Below are 22,205 nucleotides of genomic sequence, written 5' to 3' on the forward strand. Positions count from 1 at the left end.
TATCCAGTTAATAACTGCTGAAGCTTGAAAATGGGTACTTGGGGACTCATTATAGTATTCTATTTTCATATATTTTGGAACTTTCCAGAATAAAAACCGAAGCATAAAAGTGGCTAAATGTGCATAAATTATCTTTAAAAATTTGTTTTAATGTTAACTTATTTTTGAGAGAGAGAGAGAGAAACAAAGTGTGAGCAAGGTAGGGGCAGAGAGAAGGAGATACAGAATCCAAAGCAAACTCTAGGCTCTGAACTGTCAGCACAGAGCCTGATGTGGGGCTCAAACTCACAAACTGCAAGATCATGACCCGGGCCAAACTCAGACGGAGCCACCCAGGCACCCTGAAATTATCTTTAAAAGAAATCGATAACGTTAGTTGTCTATGGAGAAAAGAATACTAGGTGGTTTAGGAATGTGGAGGCATTTATCAGTTTATATTTTTATTACCTTGTTTTATCTTCATAAATTTATAAACTCTTAAAAATGAAAATAATTTGTTCACTATTGCAACAAAAAATATAAAATACATAAGAATAAACTGAAGAAATGGTCTGGGCTGATAGGAAGACTTCTAAAAACTCTGAAGGTCATAAAAGACTTGCTTAAAGAGGGAATGAGCATACATTATTTTTGAGGAATACTTATTATGGTGAAAATTTAAAATTGTCCTACATTAAGCCTCTAAAGTTGATTCAATCTTGAAATTGACAAAAATAATACTAAAGGTATTCTTTAGTATCAAGCAAATTCTGAGAAAGTTACTGGAGGAAGAAAACTGGCACTATTAAATATTATAATTTATTCAATAATTATAGCAATTATAATTAGCTGGGTCATATCACTCAATTAAATTTAGGTTTTATTAATAAGAGAGAGGATAGTAAATAATAGGCAATTTAAAACTGTAGTTATCGACACAAAAATAAACAATGGAATACCAGAGTGAGAAAAAAAGACCAAAAGTCCCCAAGATTTTGCAGATGTTAATAATGGTATTTCAAATCAGTGAGGCAATCTACAGTATTCAAACAGAACCTAGCCATATGGAAAACAAAAACACAAATTTAAAACTACAATGAAATATTTTTTCCATACCTCTCAGATCAGAAAATATTAAAGTCTGACAATATCAAATGCTTAAAAAGGTGCCAGAGCAAGTGGAACTCTCATATACTTCTGGTGACTGTGTAAACTGGTACTGTCACTTTAGAAAACAACTAGGCATTATCTAGTAAGGATGAAGATGTGCATTATCTTCTGACCTAGTAACTCCATTCTCTAGGTATAAATACTCAAGAAGCAATTCACAAAGTGTGATCCGAAAACTTCTGGGAGTCCTTAAGAGCATTTCAAGGTGTCAGCAGGTCCTCTTTTCCACCAACGTATCTGTGAGGTCATATTATCTTCATATTCTTCAACCAAAACAACAAAAAGTGCAGAAGACTAAATGCAGAAGCAGGTGTGAGAATTCACTTCTTTTTTAAGTTTATTTATTTATCTATTTATTAAATGTTTGTTTATTTTTTAGGGGTGCCTTGGTGGCTCAGTTAAGTGTCCGACTTGGCTCAGGTCATGATCTTGTAGTTCTTGAGTTCGAACCCTGCATCGGGCTCTGTGCTGACAGATCAGAGCCTGGAAACTGCTTCGGATTCTGTGTCTCCTGTTCTCTCTCTGCCCCTCCCCCAGTTGCACTCTGTCTCTCTCTCAAAAATAAACATGCTGTCAGCGCAGAGCCTGATACTGGGCTTGAACTCATGAACTGTGAGATCATAACCTGAGCTGAAATCACAAGCCAACCAAGTGAGCCACCCAGGGTGCCCCACACCTGATTTCTATTAGCCTAATTTGCAGTAATAGAAAACAACAGCACTTTTTTGGGAAATAGTTATTTTTCATTAAAATATTACTTATGTCAATATGACGGATGTGTTGCTATTTCTAAATGAAAAATTAATATGTTTAAAAATTTCTTGATTTTAACTAGGTACAGGAGATATAATCCTCATTAACAAAAGTTCTTTACGGTCTTAAATTTGAAGGGTGATTAAAGGGATCCTATATAAAGAATATATTTGGTTTTGTCCCAGCAAAGAGTTTCAAAAACCCTTGGAATGTCCTAAATGACAGGAGTGACTTTGTTATGCTAAAAGGTGACTCATGGTGGGCCCCTACATAGTTTCAAAATTGGGGCTGGTCACCAGAAAACCATGTACGTGATTAGACGGCTAGGACTTTCAGTTGCCCCACCCGGGAGAAGGGTTAAGAATGAGTTCAATCACATGTCCAATGATTTAATCAATTGCACCTCCTTAATAAAACCCCAATAAACACTGGACACTACAGCTCAAGGGAGCTTATTGATTGGTGAATGCAATGATGTGCTGTAAGGGTGATGCCTCCAGACTTCACGGAGGGAAGACATGGACTGTTAAGGACCCTCCCAGGACTGCATTCTATGTATGTCCTTTGTAATAAAACTAATTTTTTTTTTTTCAACGTTTATTTATTTTTGGGACAGAGAGAGACACAGCATGAACGGGGGAGGGGCAGAGAGAGAGGGAGACACAGAATCGGAAACAGGCTCCAGGCTCTGAGCCATCAGCCCAGAGCCCGACGCGGGGCTCGAACTCACGGACCGCGAGATCGTGACCTGGCTGAAGTCGGACGCTTAACCGACTGCGCCACCCAGGCGCCCCTAAAACTAATTTTAAGTACTGTGCTTTTCGAGTTCTGGGTGTTGTTCTAGTGAATTATTGAAACTGAGGGGGTTCGTGGGAACCTCTGAATTTGTAAGCAGTTGGTCACAGGTATGGGCGGCTTGGGGAACCACTTACGACTGACATCTGAAGTAAGGACAGTTTTGCAGAAGACTTAGTTCTAGTGGAGTTTGACACTAAATACAGATGGTCAGCATTTGAACTGGATTGTATTGCACTGCAGTTAGAGTGGAAATGTCAAATTTTAAAACCAACATCTCTGACAACCATTATCCTAGAAAAGCTCCTGTACATGTACACCTAAAAGCAAACCGAGCTTTGTTTTGCTCAGGTCATGATCTTGTAGTTCTTGAGTTCGAACCCTGCATCGGGCTGATTCAGAGCAGCATTGTTGCTGATGTCCATCACTAACCAGCAGGATGGATAAACTGTGGTATACAACATGCCAGGGAATACAACATGAGTGAAAATGAATCGACTACAGCTACATGAAACGTAATGTCAAAACAAGTTGTGAAAGAGTAAAGTAGGATGCCATTTATATGAAGTTTAAAAAATGCGAAACTGAACAACTTAGGAAAGAAGAAATATGATAGATAGCAGGCAAGTCATCAGCTCAGTGTGTAACAACCTTGTTAGTTTCAAAGGAAAACTTTCAATTCTATACCAGGTGAACATATAAGTGAGGGTAGAAAAAAATACACACAGAGGGTTTAGACAAATTTGTGCTTCACATACCTACAGTAATATCCTCCCTCTTTCTGACCACTCATTCACGGGGTTTCGTTATGTGTGTATGACTGAAGACTGATATAACAATTGTGTTATATCACTTCTAGGCAACATATTTTTTTCAAATTTCAATGTTTCTGATTTCAGGACATTTATTAAAATCAATATGAATTTTTAAAAAATTAACAACTACCAATTATGAACTTTAATGTACTATTTACTATTTCCCCCACCAAAGATTACTACTAAGTTGACAATAGTATACCAAAGTATGGCAATCTACAACAGAAAAAAAATGATAGACATGTTACACAACTGAGTGGTAGGCAGCTGAATGGTGCTAACAAAAAATATGTGACCACCAAACATTTGCTATTTTTCAATAATCCCAATACTCTCCATTTAGCATTCCATACTGTAACTATTACACTTCATAAATTTCCTAAAGTAAAAAACAAAAAATCCCTAAAGTATCAAACTGGCACTCATCCTGACCTAATACCCAGCCCATTACTGACAAAGAAAACAGAGGCCTGAATGTTTCAGGAGGAACTTGTACAACCAGAATTATATTACTATATTGAAACTTGGCTTTTAATGATTTATTTAAATGAGCTTAAAATTTTTTATCAACCTGAGTTCTTAAAATTTTAAAATAGTAATATAATTAGACTGTGTTCATTCTAACTGGAACCATCTCAGTGTTCTAAAATTCACCGATTAGGTGAAATGTAGAGAAGGTGAAATCAAGTCTCTAATTTGACCACTGCTATCAAATGATATAATAACAATTGGTAGACAAAGGATGCTTTGATCAAATATTGTTGTCTTTGATAGTTTTGACTATATGAATATTCCAAATATGAAACTGGTATAGACAGAGATGAGGATTGTGCAACCAGAATACAGCAGCTTGTATTGGTAAGACTGAAGTTTCACAACTCAGGTAACACCAGGAAAAACAGGACTTGGGTAGAAAGTTATAGAATCCTTAACTCTTTTACCCTGCCTGGCTCACATGATGTCAGTACTTGGGTAAGAGAAAGTCTTTGGCAGGTGTGAAGGGTTAACATACATGAAGTATTAACATATACCCTTTCTTAGAAAACTACTGGAAGATGTGCTTTGGGGTGGGAAAAAAAAGAATGAATCTAAAATAAAGATGATGTGGGATAAAAAAAAAAAAAAAAAAAAAAGAATGAATCCAACCCAGAGTAGTGACCTAGGATGGATGAAAGTGGCACACAATTTCTAGGAAACCCTCAGTATAGACTGAAGCAGGACAATGGAGGCTCCAGAACAGAATTCTCCACACACCTGGAACTAATATAACATTGTACATCAACTATACTTCAATTAAAAAAAAATTCTCTAACTTAAAAAGAAAAAGGAACTTATGTATCTTAGCACCCCAAAAACCATTACTGGCAAGTACTAGCACATTTGCAGAAAAAATGTTACATTTAAAAGCAGGCTAAAAAAGCTATTAATTCTAAGGAAAAAAGTTAGACAATCACAGTTGTAGAAAAAAATATCTAGATCATAATAATGTGAGGACTGATTTCCAACAAAAAACTATAAATATGTTGGAAGGATGGAGGTAGGTAGTGAGATGGTGGTGGTTAGGAGTTATGTTCTTATCTACAATGATGACAAAAATCAATGGATAATTTCTATCATTGATAAATCAAGAAACACTAGTAAAAGCATATTACCTGTAAGTGTGGAGGTGAATACCTAGGAAAGTAACTACAGAAGTTGAAGGTTGCTGCCCCTAGGAAGTATAACTAGGAACAGAAGAGAATGGGACAACAGACAACTGTCTTTCATTATATATATTTAGTATTATGACTTTTTGAAATTATGTGCAAGTAGCAATGCTTCTATCAGATGAACTACACTTTTTTGTTCTTGTTTTGTTTTTATCCTGCTTTGGTATCAGAATAGTACTGGCTTCATGGAATGATTTTGAATGTGTTCCCTCTATTTCACTATTTGTAAGATTTTGAGAAAAATTGTCATTAGTTATTTTCTTTAATGTTTGGTAGAATTCACCAATGAAATCATATGGTCTTGGGCTTTTCTGTGCTGGGAGATTTTTGATTCCAAATTCAATTTTCATTCTTATTATTGGTATAAGAAGATTTCCTATTTTTTGGACTCAAGATTCATGACTCAATCGTGTTAACTTGTACATTTTTAGGAATTATCTGCTTTTTTCCTTAAGTTACATGATTTGTTAGTATATAATTGTTTATAGTAATCTATTATCACACTATGTATTTCTGTGTTTTCTCATATTGGTTTTTGAGTCTTTTCTCTTTTTTTCTTAATGTAGTTAAATCATTGCCAATTTTGTTTATTTTTTGGAAAACTGATCATTACTTGAAAAGTTAAGTTATTGTTTATTCTGGTCTCTATTTTATTTATTTCTGATTTTTCTTTGTTATTTCCTTCCTCCACTAAATTAGAGTTAATTTTTTTTTCCTAGTTCCTGTGGTGCATATATGTATTTTAGATCATGCATTCAGAAGTATGCTTCAGGTAAAACATGTTCTTATTGGGAAAAAAATAATTTTAACTGAGGGTACTCACTTAAAATAAAGCCTATCAGAGGGGAAGTGGGTAAGGGATGGATGAAACAGGTGAAGGGAATTAAAAGTTCACTTATCATGATGAGCACTGAGTAATGATGTACAGAATTGCTGAATCACTATACTGTACATCTGAAACTAATATAACACTATATGTTAAGTATACTGGAATTAAAATAAAAACTTAATAAAATGAAATTATCTTAACAAAAAACCACAAAAGTTAATTTTTTAAGAAAGTAGAATATTTTATACTTCATATCAGGATAAAAAATAACTTGTAAGGCTATGCCATTACATGTAGCAAAAACTTTGCTAGGAATCAGAATATCTAGGAAGAAAATTCTAACACCTTTCACAGAGCTTTGCGTAAATGGAAAAATCAGAAGTTATCTGTGAATTCTGGTATCACATGTCAAAAAGTTCTTACCAATCTAGATAACATCTTGAGAAATATGGAGGAAAGTTTGCTTTTGTTGGTGGCGGTAGTTATTGTTATACAAATGTTCCAAGTCCTTTTACACTTCCAGCTTTTTTGTTTTTTTTGAGAGAGAGAGTGTGTGTGCACGTATAGGAACAGGAGAGGGGCAGAGAGAGAGGGAGAGAGACCATCCCAAACAGGCTCCCTGCTGTCAGTGTGGAGCCCAATGTGGGGCTTGACCTCAAGAACCATGAGATCATGACCTGAACGGAAACCAAGAGTCAGATGCTTAACAGACTGAGCCACCCTTAATCCATTTCCACTCTTAATCCTACTTGGTTATTTGTATCATTCAGTTTTTACAACATTTTTATAATTTGACATTTTTATAAGTGAAGTGTGTGCTTTGATTTGGAATTGGCTAGTTCACTGAATGCTATATAGAAAGTGGTGATATTTTGTATATGAAAAGAAATTAAAGCTAACAGAACAGTAACTCTAAGCTTACAAAGAATATAAAATAAATATTCAGAGGTTAAAATATTGAAGAAACAGGGATTAGATAGTTAAAGTGTGAAGAAAGTTTTAAAAAGTCTTTTCTCACTAGACATGTGCCTGGAAAGGACATGTTCTTGGCATCTCCCTATTTCTCACTGTGAGTAACATCTTTTTAATGTAAATATGTAATACTGAACTCAGGGTTTGGGTTATCATACAATTCTTCACTAAACAGAATGCATGAAGAGACAGTCTGAGATACTTTAAGCAGGAACTGACCTGTTTCTACTAGAAGAAAATACCGTGGGACATAAAGTAAATTCAGCAGGGGGAAAAAAAACCTGGCAAAAATACAGCAAAAGTTCAATAATAATTATGCCTTGAGTTATTGGTACTATCCTTTCTACTTTCTGTTTTTGTATTTTTCTACCATGTTATCTCAAAGGGATTGCATTAAAATCATTCTAAGATCCTAGGGGAGCCTGGCTGGCTCAGTCTGAAGAGCATGCAACTCTTGATCCTGGGGTTGTGAGTTCAAGCCCCACATTGGGTCTAAGAGCTTACTTAAAAAAAAAAAAAAGTGTTCTAAGGTCCCATATTATCTATAGAAGGGTGAATATACTGATTAATTTTAGACTTAGTTACACATACATGTTTTAATTTCCAGGCTAGCAAGACAGAGGGATAATTAATTTTGGTTTGGTGAAGTCTCAACTCATTGACCTATTAACATTGACAACTATTTTTTCAATAACTGCTACTACTGTGCTCTGCTAATCTGCCTCCTCCCAATCTGCTGGGGAGTAGAATCTCTTACGGATTTCGTAACTTTTAATTCACTCTTAATTATTAAAAGTCTGATTTAATTAAAATAAGAAAATACATTTATAATAGAGAAAATGAACAAAAGACCAAAATTGCTTCTTTGTAACAGTGAAAAAACCCCGAACAATAACTGTGCTGAGACTGATGAAGGAGAAAAAAAGATACAGATTGAAGGCAATTCCTTTATGAATCCCAGTAAGATTTCTTTCTTGCAGTTAGATAAAAATGACTTTAAAATTAATGTGGATGAGTAGGTACTTGAAAGGCATGGTTTATTTATTAAATGGTGCCAACATAAATTAAATATTTGTAATGAAATAAGATCCTAATTGAGAACATAATACAATATTTCAAGTTGGATATGAAGGTACAGTATAATCATTCATTATACTCTCTAGAAATGTGAGGCATTTCCGGGGAAAGGAAATCTAGAACCTTAGGGAAATTATTAATGAAATAAGTGACCAGGACAAATCCAGCTGGTAAAGAAGCTGGTAAAAAAAATAAACAACAAAAAAAACCCCACTGGTTAAAGAGAAAGAGATTATAATAAAACTAAACAGCACAATAGTAAAGATGGAATGGGAGCCATGTCAAGAAGAGACTGTAGGCACCTGGGTGGCACAGTCGGTTAGGCATCAGACTCTTGATCTTGGCTCAGGTCATGATCTCACGGTTTGTGAGTTCGAGCCCTGCATCTGGCTCTGTGCTGATGGCACAGAGCCTCCTTGGAATTCTGTCTCTCCTTCTCTCTGCCCCTCCCCAACTTGTGCGCGCGCCCTCTCTCTCTCAAAATAAATAAATACACTTAAAAAATTAAAAAAAAAAAACACAAAAGATATTGTAGTCAAAAAGGTAGAGAGTGTCTGCAACACAGACACAGTGACTAGTACTTGTTTCTGGTAATGTGGAGTTTCCAAGTGAGAGTGAGGGGCGCCTGGGTGGCGCAGTCGGTTAAGCGTCCGACTTCAGCCAGGTCACGATCTCGCGGTCCGTGAGTTCGAGCCCCGCATCGGGCTCTGGGCTGATGGCTTGGAGCCTGGAGCCTGTTTCCGATTCTGTGTCTCCCTCTCTCTCTGCCCCTCCCCCGTTCATGCTCTGTCTCTCTCTGTCCCAAAAATAAATAAAAAACGTTGAAAAAAAAAAATTTTAAAAAAAGTGAGAGTGAAACATTACACTGAGACCAAAGGCAGAAAGATCCAGCCCCATGGAAAGGAATGGGGTGGTGACAGAAAAATGGAAGGTCTTGAAAAATTCCTTCTGATGCCATCATAAACAAACAGAACACTCTGAGGGAAAAATGAATACTGGAGGAATTTTGAAAGATCTCCCAAAAGGTGAGGTTGAATTGATCATAAAAGAGCAAGATTATGATCTGTATCGTGGTAAGAAAAAAAGCTCATACCAAAAAAAACCCAAAAAGCAAAAAACATACAGCCTAATGATTCAAGGGTTAACACCTAACTTCACACAGATTTCCAATAAATGTCTGTTGAATTAGTAAGGCCGGGGGGGGGGAGGTGGGTACTGAAGAGGTAAAGTTAAATGATCCATTATTTTTCATGGACTAGAAGCCTATAACCCCTTAAAGGGGCAGAGGATGCCCCTTAGCGGCTACCAGTAAAATCTATTAATTCTCTTGTTTCACTTACAGAATGTTGTTGACTTTTTTCTATCAATTTTAGCAACAGCATCTGGCTGAGTATCAGATCGTTTATTCTTACTGATTTCAGATTCAACATCTATGTAGCCATTTTTTTGTGACACATATCTCATAAGATAAATTTACAAGTTATCCAGAGGTTTACATGTCAACACTTTGTGAAGACACAATAAAGAAAGCTCAATTTCATCCTTGTAGTGTCTCAGAAATCTACCCTAAACTCTCTCAAATTCTTCTTTAACTTGAGGTTTGGCTTAGGGGGAGGCAGTGATATTGGGAATGCCTACATGAAGAACAATGATAATCACAAATAGTTGTTTTGTTGTTGTTTTTTTAAACTGGCCCTTAGGAGCATCTGGCTGGCTCAGTCCATGGAACATGTGGCTCTTGATCTTGGGATCATGAGTTCAAGCCCTACCTACACTGGGTGCAGAGATTGCTTAAATGAATAAACTTAAAAAGACCCCAAAAGGGGCGCCTGGGTGGCTTGGTCGGTTAAGCGTCCGACTTTGGCTCAGATCATGATCTCACAGTCTGTGAGTTTGAGCCCCGCGTCGGGCTCTGTGCTGACAGCTCAGAGCCTGGAGCCTGCTTCGGATTCTGTGTCTCCCTCTCTCTCTGCCCCTCCCCTGTTCATGCTCTGTCTCTCTCTGTCTCAAAAATAAATAAACGTTAAAAAAAAAAAAAAAAAAAAGACCCCAAAAAACCCAAACTGCCTCCTAGTCTTATACACAACAGGCAGAAGTTACTAAACAAAAGATGCTTCTAGATCATTTTTCATATAAAATTAACAGAAACTGGAAACAAAATAGCAAAGGAAGCTCATGTAGTTTTCTTACACTTTTAATTGTATTTAAGATGGACATTAGGACTATCTTATTTCTTTTCTGATAATCTTTGTTTATTCTGCTATTGCCAAATCCCAGAATCTTTTAGGAAAAGCACCATGTGAAGCTTATCAAATCCTCTTGGAAAAGATGAGCCATCTGTTGAGTCCTATTTCCCTGGAGGGCATTACTGTGAGTCAGAGACAAGGGCTTATAACTACACAGTAATTCCAGTAGCTACCTGGACTCACTACAGAAAATAACAAGGAAGATTAAAAAAAAAAAGCAAACGTAATTCCCAAGAGAACAACTCTCCTCCATTGATACTTGTTTTACTTAGGTTTAAAGAGTTAGATAAGCAGAACCTGTGTGCTTCTGAAAATCAGTGCCCACATCAACCACTTCTCTAGAAAGATGTGCTGTATCAAAAGAAAACGTCAGGGGCGCCTGGGTGGCGCAGTCGGTTAAGCGTCCGACTTCAGCCAGGTCACGATCTCGCGGTCCGTGAGTTCGAGCCCCGCGTCAGGCTCTGGGCTGATGGCTCAGAGCCTGGAGCCTGTTTCCGATTCTGTGTCTCCCTCTCTCTCTGCCCCTCCCCCGTTCATGCTCTGTCTCTCTCTGTCCCAAAAATAAATAAACGTTGAAAAAAAAATTTTTTTAAAAAAAAGAAAACGTCATACATTAGAATGCACTATATATCTAAACTCCTGGACATTTAGAGTAAAACTGTACTGATTTGAATGATTATGGAAGAATAAACTCTTACTACCCCGGGGGTGAATGTAATAAATAGATTATGAAATGTTACCAAATAAAAACCTGAGATTTACCCAAAAAAATTAAGAGAAGCTCTCAGGTTTGTTTTGAAGACTTTGCTAAGACTGAACAAGCAATTTTTTCCCCAAATGCAAAAAAAAAGTCTGGAACTGATCACACAGTGACTAGTTAAAACACTGGCAGAAAAATATCTTAAAATCTCAGGCCCAGTTACAAGTAGCTGAGGCTAATAACCTGGCTACAGAGCTCAAACTCCTGCAACTTAACAGTCCAACTTTTCACTTTCCTTCCAAATTGTCTTTATGAAATTAACTTGAAAAAGAATGCTTTTGAAGTATTTATGACATAGTAACCAAAAGACTATACAAGAAGTCAGCAGACATGGATTTCTTGTCCTGATTCTGCCACTCACTAAACACCTGCTCCTAAGCTTTACTCTTCTCATCTGTTTTCAGTCAGGCTTAAAGCTGTAAACCGTAAAATGTTTTGCTTCCTCCTATTCCTATCCCACTCTCTACCACTACCAAGCTCTATTTATTTACATTTTCTCTGTGGTTCCACACACAGGTACGTGCAAAAAACTGTACTGTGTATGCAAGCTGATGTCATAAAAGTTTGGCAGTTTCAGAAGTTAAAGAGCCTTGATACCCTTACTTTTAAACTACTTAGAAAACTTATTTCCTCAGAGTACGTCTGTGTATGACTATGGCACTTTTATTTTTTTAAATGTCAACAGTTGGCCCAATTTCCATCCCCTGACATGTTTTGTTTTCAAAATCAAACAAGTATCATTTAAAACCCATCTAGGGGCGCCTGGGTGGCGCAGTCGGTTAAGCGTCCGACTTCAGCCAGGTCACGATCTCGCGGTCCGTGAGTTCGAGCCCCGCGTTGGGCTCTGGGCTGATGGCTGAGCCTGGAGCCTGTTTCAGATTCTGTGTCTCCCTCTCTCTCTGCCCCTCCCCCGTTCATGCTCTCTCTCTGTCCCAAAAATAAATAAACGTTGGAAATAAATAAATAAATAAATAAAACCCATCCAGTTAATATGTGGGTGACCACATGTGACAATAACACTTTTGATTAAAAATGGAGAAACAAAAACAATCTGGCTACAAAATAAATGTCTTATTCTGTTTAAGTACTAGCTCAAAGGTAATTCCAAACCTCAAATAACACAAATATTCTAAGCAATATCTGAATATTGGCCTGACCTTCCAATTTAGTTATTCAAAGAGTCAATACTTATGGTAAATTAAGGTCAATTTTGGGGCGCCTGGGTGGCTCAGTCGGTTAAGCGTCCGACTTCGGCTCAGGTCATGATCTCGCAGTCCGTGAGTTCGAGCTTCGCGTCAGGCTCTGTGCTGACAGCCTGGAGCCTGTTTCAGATTCTGTGTCTCCCTCTCTCTCTGACCCTCCCCCGTTCATGCTCTGTCTCTCCCTATCTCAAAAATAAATAAACGCTAAAAATAAAAAAAATTAAAAAAAAAATTAAGGTCAATTTTGTATGGGTCAATGTTCTCCACTGGACTATAATTTACCCATTTTTAAATCTCCAGCACCAATCACAGATCCTAATAAGAACCCAATAAAATTTCCTGCAAAGGATACTTTAGTATTTCAATGTGTGGAAAAATACACATATTCCTCACATATCCTTTTTACTGTGAAATTATTTATAAGTCAATTATAAAGTAGATTACTGACAGTGAGCTTAAAAAATCAATACAGTATTATAAGTAACAGCAGTAACAAAACCATTATTTGAAATACTTACCACTCCTCAATGAAATCTACCATCATACAGTTATGATCAGGACTCAGTCCATACATGAAAAATGACAAAGGAGTATCTACAAAAAAAGAAAAGGCAGAGGTAAAGAAAATTATGGTCACATTCTCCGTCACGAATAAACTCTTTTTTGTTCTGCCATTTTTTTCCTCGTGAATTCTGCTTTCCTTTTAGTCCTGTTTCATTTTGGGGGAGGGTAGGTTCCGTTTTCTGCATGTCTCAGTACCTTCTCTATTACACCCTTGCATTCTTTTCTCCTCTCCTCTTCCTAAGTCTTTCTCTTCACTTTAGTACGTTCTCATCTGCTATTCAGAATCAGCTCACCACTTTTATGCAGCCATCTAGCAGAGAAAATGACATTGTGACATAGCAGATGAGCTTGTCCTTGGACTTTTATATATAGCAAAAAACACTAAACACAAACACTGATAGTTTTATACCAAAATTTTAATTAAGTCACTATAAACAGTTATGGTACATGCTATGCACCATCTAGGTACTTTATATACAGTATCTCATTTAATCTGCACTGATTAGCAGTATTACCATTTTTTCCAGATGAGAACAGGGAGAATAAAAAAATTTAAGAATCTTGCCTAAGGTTATCCAATTGCTAAGTTGGTTTTCAAGTCCAATCTTGATATCTGGATTCTAAACCACTAAACTATCCTAACCTTTTTTTAAGTTTCTTTCTAGAGACATTTAAGCCATAACTCTAATTGTATGCACCATGGAAACAATAAGCAATTATAAAATATGTCCAAATCTTAATGACCTGTTTATAATTAGCTTCAAATTTATGTCTTGATTTCAGGATAACAGACTTATGCTTTGATTTCAGGATAATATTAAAATATAATTTATGCCCTGATTTCAGGATAGTACTACTGGTTACATAATAATCTCTATATGATGCTATTCCATACCTTAAAGTGCTACACATTCTTTAAGAAAAAGTATGTTTTTATTACTGATACATCCAGCAAAATTTTGAACTCCAAATTCTAGAGTTTTTCTATTTTCCAAGTTAAGCATTCAAGAAAATAAAAAAAGTATTTAAAATAGACATTGTAGGAGCACCTGGGTGGCTTAGTCAGTTAAGTGTCTGACTTCGGCTCAGGTCATGATTTCACAATTCACAGGTTCAAGTTCTGTGTCAGGTTCTGTGCTGGCAGCACAGGACCTGCTTGGGATTCCGTCTCCCTCTCTCTCTGCTCCCCAACCCCCAAATAAATAAATTAACCTTAAAAAAATAAAATAAAATAGACATTGTAGATCTACTTTTGAAAAGAAAACGTCATTACTACACATTTTAAAACTCTGTAAAAACAAAAGAACATGTTAACCTTTACTGATTATTTTGCCAATGTTTTAGTGAAGTGATTTAATGAAGTGTTATTGCCAAAAGGACCCAAAGAAATAAAAGTGGAAAAAATACACAGAAAAAATCAGAGTCAGTATAGTCACAGAATATCAAGGTAATAAGGATAAGAGACTGACATATAAAAATAAAATGACAACTAATTTGGAAACTAAAAATTCTGAGAATTTAATGATGATAGTCTATCACTCACAAATTCCCACGATTGGAGCTAGCATTCACATAAGAATACCAATAATGGTATGAAATATTTAGTAATAATTAGATGGATGACATGTACATTTGGAAATCAACGATTAGTCCATTTGCTTGTCTACTGTAACTGTACTAAGTTAAAGGATAATTTTTAAGTCAGTACACTTAAGAATCCAAAGCAAACTTGTAGGGGCGCCTGGGTGGCTCAGTCGGTTAAGCGGCCGACTTCGGCTCAGGTCATGATCTCGCGGTCCGTGAGTTCAAGCCCCAAGTCAGGCTCTGTGCTGACAGCTCAGAGCCTGGAGCCTGTTTCGGATTCTGTGTTTCCCTCTCTGACCCTCCCCCGTTCATGCTCTGTCTCTCTCTGTCTCAAAAATAAACGTTAAAAAAAAAAAAAAAAAAAAGAATCCAAAGCAAACTTGTAAATTAAGACAACTGGGGTGTATAAAAAACAAATATGTATGAAGATGTAAAAGTTACCAATACTCTTAATTTGATCATAGAAGTTGCTTAAGAAAGCACAAAACACAAAAACCCTTGCACGGAGCTGTTTCAGACTTTCTGGAATAGCAAAACAGTGGCAAACCCCTGAAATAAGGGGAAAAACTGGCTATGGGACACTGAAATTAAAAAGCAACACCAACCTAAGGCACCTGGGTGGCTCAGCTGGTTGAGCATCCGACTTCAGCTCAGCTCATAATCTCACAGTTTGTGAGTTTGAGCCCCACATTGGGCTCTGTGATGACAGCATGGAGCCTGGAGCCTGCTTCAGATTCTGTGTCTCCCTCTCTCTCTCTCTGCCCCTCCCCTGCCCCTGCTCACACTGTCTCTCTCTCTCAAAAATAAATATTAAAAAATTTTAAGTTTAAAAAAGCAACACCAACTACAAATTTAATAAAGAAGGTACTGATTTGGTAAGCCTTTCCACAAATTCATGGGAGGCATTTCATTAAAAGAGAAACTAAGGGATGCCTGGGTGGCTCAGTTGGTTACACGTCCCACTCTCGGGTTTGGCTCAGGTCGTGATAACACGGTTCATGAGAACGAGCTCCACGTCAGGCTCTGTGCTGACAGCATGAAGCCTGCTTGGGATTCTCTCTCCCTCTCTTTGCCCCTCCCCAGCTTGTGTGGGTGCTCTCTGTCTTTCTCTCTCTCTCAAAATAAATAAACATTAAAAAAATAAAGAAAAACTGCCTTCAAGACTTTTCTCTACTAGAACCTATGTAGTACAGTAACTCTGAATTTAATCTGCAGAGGAATGTATGTTTGTATGGGTATGGTTGAAAATATTCACTAAAGTTTCTGTTAAATATGAGAATTCTATATTCACTGATATATAGCCACCCAGGCGCCCCAGTTTCACCTCATTTTTAACCTGTTTCGGGAGAAGCTAAGAATGTATTATGTAAGAATTCAAATGGCAGAGAGTCAGGTCAACAAAACTGTTTAGTTGTGAGAAAAAAATCCACATGGGGGGGCGCCTGGGTGGCTCAGTCGGTTAAGCGTCCGACTTCAGCTCAGGTCACAATCTCGCGGTCTGTGAGTTCGAGCCCCGCGTCTGGCTCAGGGCTGGTGGCTCAGAGCCTGGAGCCTGTTTCTGATTCTGTGCCTCCCTCTCTCTCTGCCCCTCCCCTGTTCATGCTCTGTCTCTCTCTGTCTCAAAAATAAATAAACTTAAAAAAAAATCCACATGAAATGTCAACTTTCTATTCTTTAGGAACTGGTATTTAAGGCCAGAAAATACAGAAACAGATCAACTTAAGAAGATGAACAAGCGGGGCGCCTGGGTGGCTCAGTCAGTTGAGCGTCCGACTTCGGCTCAGGTCATGATCTCACGGTCCGTGAGTTCGAGCCCCACGTCGGGCTCTGTGCTGACAGCTCAGAGCCTGGAGCCTGCTTCGGATTCTGTGTCTCCCTCTCTCTTGGACCCTCCCCTGTTCATGCTCTGTCTCTCTCTGTCTCAAAAATAAATAAAACATTAAAAAAAAAATTAAAAAAAAAAAAAGAAGATGAACAAGCAACACGTGTTTGGGTATAAAATTATATCGGAAAATTAAGTAAGCTTGTTATGAATTTGTCAAATTGACACATATTAACTGGAGCACGGGGTGTGGATGGTGAACCAAGGCTCAACAACAGACCACAAGAAGAACTGAAGAGAAATTTGTTACAGGTCCTGGAGGAAGTACTGGACACACCTCAAGGGACTACACAGGAGATGAAGGCAGAGTGAAGATGCAGAGGCAGGACCTGGGCACATGCCTTTATTAAGGTCTGTGAACAGAGTGCTTTGGGGTTCCTGGGCTAAGATGGATTGGTCAACTCAAAACAAAAGAGCAGGGTTTTGGTAAGCTGCACAGGGGTCTTAACCAAGCGGCACGTAAGGGAAAGGCAGTGGGAGGCAGGAGAGACAGGTGATCAAAAGGGCTGCTGGGGAAGTCATTTCAGAAACTTCCATTTACTTGTGACTCTGAGGGCTAATATCTAGGGCATGCATTTGCATGAAGGAGCTAGGGTCAGTTTCAGGTCACCAAAGGCTGCCTGGCCAAACAAAATGACTGCTGAGGCAGCTATACTGTGGAGGAGCTTAGCTAAACTCTCAACAAAGCTTGAAGTGAAAAGAAGCACAGAAATGACCAGTGTGGCAAGATTTGGGTAAAGAATCTATTCCTCGTAAATTCAGATATTTAGGTGGCTGAGTTTTCAATCAATTTTTATAGAGGTCTGAAAAAAGCTTTGTGTTGAAAAAGATTTTAACAGACACCTCTAAAAAATACTGTTCAGTAAGTTTGTTACCTAGTTATATACTATACATTCCAATTATAGTTCCCTAGATACACAAGCACCAGCAACTAATGTTCACATTCAGGAAATTACCTGTATTTCTGGTCTTAGTGAACGAAGGGCAGTGATTCTCAAATTGGGGTCCCTAGACCAGCAGCATCAGTATTACCTGGGAACTTGCTGGCAACGCAAATCTTCTGGGCTCATCCTAGACTTTCTGAATCAGAAAATCTAGGAATTAGACCCGGCAATCTGTGATTGGACAAGTTCTCCAGGTGATTCTGATGTAAGCTAGGTTTGAGATCTACTGGTAGGTAATTCTGAGGAAAGCATCCAATCAGCTACATAAGAATGGTTTCTTTCCCCCCCGCCCCCCCCCCCCGTCTTCTTTTCCATTTTTAGAATTAGCAAGCAATTCTTTTCAACCAGAGTCACTATTAGGAGAAAGAAATGTTCTGAATTAGAAACGTCACTTTCAGGCCTAATGCTCCTGGCAAGGAAGAATCTGAAAGAAATTTTTAAAAAGACTGTGGGTTTGCTCTTTTCGGGTGGAAAGGGAGGTAGGCAATCAATTCATTTAACAAGTATTTATCAAGTAGCTACCTTGTTCCAGGTACCCAGCAAGAAGGAAAGACAAGGAAGTAAAAAGAACTCTAAAAGCCACCAACAATTTTAATTTGGATATCTTCAATGTAATTAACACAGGATGCCTATTCCAGGTGTGTACACAGGCAAAATACCAAATGAGTAATAAGTAATAATTATTTTTACACTGAAGCAATGGACTAGCAAAGCAAAAAACAAACAAACAAACAAGGTTCATTCCTGATGATCTAGAGTTGGTGGTTCTCAAACTTTAACATATATCAGTCACCTGGAGAGCTTATTAAAACAGATTACTGGGTCCCACATCTCTAGAGTTTCCAATTCAGTATGTCTATGCTTGAAGCCCAAGAATTTTTTTTTCTTTAAAAAAATTCTTTTTGACATTTATTCATTTTTGAGACAGAGAGAGCGCGCAAGCAGGGGTGGGGCAGAGAGAGCGGGACGCACAGAATCTGAAGCAGGCTCCAGGCTCTGAGCTGTCAGCACAGAGCCTGAAGCGGGGCTTGAACTCACAGAGCGTGAGATCATGAGCTAAGCTGAAGTCGGACACTTAACCGACTGAGCCACCAAGGCACCCCAGAATTTTTTTTTTTCCCTAACAAATGACCAGGTAATGCTGATGGTACTGGGACCACATTTTGATAACCACCAATCCAGATGATCAGGCATCATTAAATTTGGGCACTCCAGGAAGGAAAGGTCTAAGAATTACCAGTTCATTTCTCAAGGCCTTCTCATTTGTATTTATCGTTAAGATTTAGTCTGTCTCCCTGAGGGCAAAGAGAACAGGAGGGACGGATTATCTTTTAAACTATGTGGTTTAATTATTTTATTACAACCCAAATTCAGTTGACTATGTTGCCTTAATCAATCTACAGTATGAGGGTTCTTAAACTAGAAGCAAAAGCCAGTATTCAAACATTTCCATGGTTTTGTGGTGACTCAGAAGTCCTAATTTTGTTTTGATGTCCTATAGTGTATGAAGGGATTTTTCTAAAAATTTGGGGGCAGGCTCTCCCTTCAGTCCCAAGGAGGATCCTGTATCTATTTAATTATACACAGTCAAATGAGAGTAAAGTTAAAAGTAATTTATATGCTTTAAAGACTATCCCAAGAGTCTAGGCTATGGGAAAGAGTACTCCTAGTCCAGCTGCTTTTCATCAGGGGAATAATTAAACTTAAGGGGCCCCCAAGGGTTAGGACTCCCCTGCTTCCTTTCCCTTTGGAGTCCAGGAGCTTTGGTAAAAATAGATCAGGTTCCACAAAGAGGTCACGGTCATCCTGGCCACAGAGAAAGGTGAGAAAACAAGTCAACCCTTCATTAACTCAATCCTCCAGTCCTAGCTCTTCCTTCAACCTTCTCAAATGCCCAAATTCTAACAGGCTTAACCGAAAAGAAACACTCTACCATGAAGTAAACTAGCAAAGGATACTTTGCAACCTATTTTACATGGAAAAAACCTGGATTACCTACACTCCTCCTATATATCAACCTTGTTTTATAATTTATAAGTGAACATAATGAGAGATTGTTACTACTTAGTGAGTCCAATTAATAAATACAAAGAATGCCTTCCTCTAAGTTACTGTATTGAAAACAAGTGAAAAGCAAATGAAACAGCAGGAAAGTTACCCCCTTGCCAGCCTAAAGCCACTTCTTTCCTCCCTATGCAGATATAAACAGAGAGATGATTGCCTGACCAAAGTTCTGGAAAGCAGATGTGTTGCTCGAAGGGTACAAAATACGGATGTGTATTGTGCTACCAGGCTGTCAAAGATGAAGAGATCAATCAATAGAACTCCAAACTGAGTGCATTCTCTGTGTGGCAGAAGAAAATTACATACAAAAGGAGTTAGGGAATTGTTGTAAAAGCACAGGAATGAGATTAGTAGCTAATATATTACGGCCATGAGATTTTTAAAAACATATTAGGGAAATACAAAGGCATAATCAGATGACTAAAGATAATGACATACAATTTTCAAGGGAGTTAAACACATGAAACTCTTGGAAGAGAAAAAATAATAATAAAGAGCTCCTTATTTAATCCTTGTAGAAGACTTATCAGTTATTTTCCCTAATAACAAAGTAATCTCTAAAATTGGTCTTACCTAAAAACCCACACAATTCATTTTTATTAATATAGGTATACAGGTAATAGATGAAGCATCGTTTGATAAATTTCTAACTAGGACTGAACCAACAATGAGTCAACTTTTCCTCTTGCATTGGATTGTTTTCTAGTTAAAAACCAACAGTATTCCTCAGATAGCCCTTCAAAGTCAATGAATGGTGTACTGAATCATTCTTGCTATTCAAGGTGTTGTTTTCACTTTAAAACATTAAGCTATCTTTCTGTGTTGGTCCAAAAAATTCAACATCTTGTATGGAAAATACAGCCATCAATTATTAGTTACCTATTCTGGTCTGCTGAACCTAAAAGAAATGCAAGGTTGAGGCCAGAAAGATAAAGCAAAAAAAAATTTTTAATGTTATTTATTTTTGAGAGAGAGACAGAGACAGAGAGAGAGAAAGCAGGGGAAGGACAGAGAGAGAGGGAGACATAGAAACCAAAGTAGGCTCTAGGCTGTCAGCACAGAGCCTGATGCGGGGCTCGAACCCATGAATTGTGAGATCATGACCTGAGCTGAAGTCAGACGCTTAACTGACTGAGCCACCCAAGCACCCCAAAGTAAAAATTTTTTTAATGTTGGTTTATTTTGAGAGAGCATGTGTGGGCATGTGAGGGGCAGAGAGAGAGGGGGAGAGAGAATCACAAGCAGGTTCTGCACTGTCAGTGCAGTGCCTGATGCAGTGCTCCATCCCATGAATAGTGAAATCATGACCTGAGCCAAAATCAAGAGCCAACGCTCAACTGACTGAGCTACCCAGGTGTCCCAAAAGATAACTATTTAATATTGGATCATGTATATCTGTAAAGGAGTCATACCCAGAAAACACTAATATGCAATTATAATTCTTAAATAAATATATCTAATTATATATCCTTCTGATAGAAGAGGCATGATGTTCATTTTAAAATTAATTTTTTTCCATATTTAAGTTTAAATTTGAGAAGCTAACAACTAACAATAATAATATGTACCCTTATCCTATCAAGAATGGATTTCAATATAATTTGTGTATTTCTAACATCATACTCATTTTAAGAGTCTACCTGACTGTAGTAACAAGACTTCTCAAAAATTCTGTAGAAGCCATGTCTGAAATACTAAAATAAACCTGGTGAGGATTACACCAAGTAGACAGACTGGAGAATTCCAATAAACCTGTAGGAAAATTTGAGTATTATCGAGTCTCCAGAAGAAAACTAACCAGACACCCTATGCAAGGAAATGAATTTGCATCATTTTTCCTGGCTTTTCTGATGCTAGTCTTCTGTTAGACTAAAAATTTTAGTCCCATTTTTAAATAGTCTACAAATATGAGGTGAACAAAACAGACCAATTTGCCATTAGCTCTCTTCAGACTCAGAAAATCTGCAGCAAATAATTTTCCTTAAAAAATTTAGCGTAAGTAATTTAGATAAATTGTTGGTTTTTTGCAAAAAAATTTTTTTAAAGTAGGCTCCATGCCGGTGTGGGGCTTGCACTCATGACCCTGAGATCAAGAGTTTCATGCTCTACCTACTGAGCCAGCCAGGTGCCCCCAGATAAATTATTTTTAAAGGAAAATTATTTGATTCATTCATGACTTAGATCAGAGATAAATAGTTCTGGTGGCAGTATGATAAAGCCAGATCACCTAGTTCCAAATCCTGTTCTGCCCTCACTAACTATGCAACTTTGGACCAGTTACCTAATCTCTCTGTGCCTCAATTTCTTCATATATTAAAAATAGGAAAATTAGGGGCGCCTGGGTGGCGCAGTCGGTTAAGCGTCTGACTTCAGCCAGGTCACGATCTCGCGGTCCGTGAGTTCGAGCCCCGCGTCGGGCTCTGGGCTGATGGCTCAGAGCCTGGATCCTGTTTCTGATTCTGTGTCTCCCTCTCTCTCTCTGCCCCTCCCCCGTTCATGCTCTGACTCTCTCTGTCCCAAAAATAAATAAAAATGTTGAAAAAAAAATTTAAAAAAAAAAAATAGGAAAATTAACAAATATCTAGTCAAGTTAATTCAGCTGATCAATCTCCCCTGCTGTATGAGTAACTAAATTAATATATGCAATATATACAACTGACTTACAGAACAAAGCACTATTCAGTGTTGGTTATTATTATTAGTATGTGTTTGATCACATAATGAGATAAAATTTTTAAATTCTTACAGTTTAATGTTAATAATCTAACATTCATCCTCTCTTTTTCAAATATTCATATGATTTATTGATCTGTGAAGCCCTATTCTCTTTTTAGCTTTAAGAGAGAACAAAACTAGGGGT

The 22,205-nt window shown here is 37.6% G+C and overlaps 1 protein-coding gene and 1 long non-coding RNA gene across 4 annotated transcripts in view; one reads left to right on the forward strand and one right to left on the reverse strand.

Annotated features, from left to right (window-relative positions):
* The window catches only part of TEX15 (testis expressed 15, meiosis and synapsis associated), a 101,714-nt gene that overhangs the window by 73,717 nt on the left and 5,792 nt on the right, over positions 1-22,205 (reverse strand). For all 3 annotated transcript variants that reach the window (XM_045456123.1, XM_045456106.1, XM_045456116.1), the window contains exon 2: positions 12,826-12,901. The gene's annotated coding sequence lies outside the window, so the exon portion shown is untranslated. The remainder of the gene's footprint in view (positions 1-12,825; positions 12,902-22,205) is intronic.
* Positions 16,426-19,848, forward strand: LOC123586742. Its single transcript, XR_006706920.1, has 3 exons — positions 16,426-16,688; positions 17,814-17,919; positions 19,481-19,848. It is a non-coding gene; the product is annotated as an uncharacterized LOC123586742 (long non-coding RNA).

This window comes from Leopardus geoffroyi, chromosome B1 (genome assembly GCF_018350155.1).
Source record: "Leopardus geoffroyi isolate Oge1 chromosome B1, O.geoffroyi_Oge1_pat1.0, whole genome shotgun sequence".
NCBI classification, from domain to species: domain Eukaryota; kingdom Metazoa; phylum Chordata; class Mammalia; order Carnivora; family Felidae; genus Leopardus; species Leopardus geoffroyi.